We start from the raw sequence: 2,412 nt of genomic DNA on the forward strand, positions 1-2,412 counted from the left end.
CACGACCTTCAGATTGCGAGTCGAGCGCCTTATCCACCTGGCCATGCCGGGCCAGGTGTTATAATGTGACGGTATATCCCACTAGTCGTTGGTAAAAGAGTAGCTCAAGAGTTGGCGGTGGGTGGTGATGAATAGCTGTCTTCCCTCTAGTCTTTCACTGCTACATTAGAGACGGTTAGCTCAGATAGTCCTCGTGTAGCTTTGCGTGAAATTAAAACCTAAAACCAAACAGACAACAAACAGATAGAATTTTTCAGATGGCGTAAAGATCTAGAAAATATGTGTACTGAATATATAATTATGTACATATTTTTTAGGGAGAAGTTACAGACTTATGGAAAAGTCACAACTAAATAATATTAGCTTTCAACCGTAAGGAATATTTTATGTGATCTGTTTGTCAGGGATCATCAGGAATAGACTGATAACTCGAAAAATATATATGAACAGGCTGATCAATAGGAAGCTAAAGTATATAATTTGACTCGTGTTTTAATGGATGGTTAGAGAAATTGGCGTATCGTTTATATCCTCGAATCTGGCAGCTAAAACCCGGGTTCCGATTCCCGTGGTAGACAGAGCACAGAAAACTATTTGTGTCGCTTTGCAGTAAAACAAAATACACATACAAACTTGTTTATATTTTCACTGCCCCCAGGTGGCTCGTCTGTAAGTCTGTGAATGTAGAATGTTACAAGTCGGGTTTTGCTACGAATGGTGAAAAGTGGACAAACAGCTCATTGTGTAACTTGCGCTTAACAACAAACAAGTTAATTCATCAAACCGTTACAGTTGACAAAAACAAATAAGCTTAAAACCTCCCTAAAATCGTTTATCGCATAATATAATAAAATAACTATGAGGTTTCCTATTCTTCTCTTCGAAAAACTGAATATTTCCTCATAGTCACAGAGTAAATAATTTCTCTTAAAGTATTCTAGATGCTGACCACTGTGTTTTGTGAGGTTATTGATGTAATCCACCGTGATTTCATCCCAACTTGTCACTGGAAGACGCTTGTAACTTAGTTACAGTAGCTGGTTTAGGGTCGTGGTTAGCAATTTTCCGGCTCAGTTCTGCTCAACAGTTCTCAATCGGTGTTCAATCTGGATATTTTGATGGTCATAGCAATTTTGTAACGTCCTCCTGGTCGAGATAATCCTGTACAATGCGTTTATTGTGGGCAGTGGCATTGTCATCCTGGAACAGAAAGTTATTGTCAAACCTTTTCCTAGAATATGACAGAAATATCGTATCCATGTGATGCCTTTAGAAGGCGCGATTGACGTTTCCCTGAAGAATATGAATAGCAGATTTTCCACCATGATGAATAGCTGCCCAAACACCACCTTCTCTGTGTTCCCTGTGGTAAAAGCAGTATTCCCTCATCTGTTTCCAGGCTTACAACAAACACGAATCCTACCATCAGCTTTGACAGGCCGGAAACAGGACTCATCTGAATAGATGACATTTCGCCAGTGTCCTAACTGTAAGTTGGCATGCTGTCTTGCCCAAATAACACGGTGACGGCAGTGAATTCTGGTTGATATGGGTTTGCAGATAGACCTTCTTACAAAATAACCTAGATTGGTCAGTCTCCTATTCAGTGATCTTCTGGATATCCTGGAAATAATGTGTTCATGCCATTCCTGCCGTAAGGTGTGGCAAGAATTCTTTCGACCTTGATGTGTTAACCTGATCAAAACACGATCATCTCGGGTAGTGGTTTTTCGGTGTCTACACAGTACAATTTGCTGGAACAAAGTTTCCTGTAGTCCGATGACGTTTCATGATTCTGGATACAGTACTCTGGGGTACCCTACTGCTCTATCAATGTACATTTAGTTCATAGCATTTCTGGACAGTGAACTGTAACTTCTGGCACGTGACGAGGCATGACTCTACACCAAATACAAAGAAATTGTCTGAACAAAGCCTTTATCTATTTCGAAAAAGATTATACCAAAGCACACCTTTTCACACAAAACAACTTAAACAGACCAAAATAACAACTCGTACATGTTTGTCCGATCAGACGTTACCTTCTCTGTTACTGTTCGGGCATTTAATCAATAACTATTCCATGCTTGTAGACAATAACATCAATATAGAACAGTATGCAAGCACTTTGATCAAGACTATTTTAAACTTTATATATATAAATGATGGCTATCGAGACGAGATTCTTGCTTAATGACAAGTCGTCTGTAAAAAGTCAAAAGCTAGTCTTATGAAGTAGATTGTGTCTTATATTTCATATCGTCCTTTATAATCTCACATAACAGCTTGTGTGTGTTTTCTAACCTCGTCAGCAATGCCGGCATGGCCAGGTGGATAAGGCGCTCGACTCACAATCTGAGGGTCGCGGGTTCGAATCCCCGTCACACCAAACATGCGCGCCCTTTCAGCCGT

Source organism: Limulus polyphemus, unplaced genomic scaffold (genome assembly GCF_000517525.1).
Source record: "Limulus polyphemus unplaced genomic scaffold, Limulus_polyphemus-2.1.2 Scaffold237, whole genome shotgun sequence".
Taxonomy (NCBI): Eukaryota; Metazoa; Arthropoda; class Merostomata; order Xiphosura; family Limulidae; genus Limulus; species Limulus polyphemus.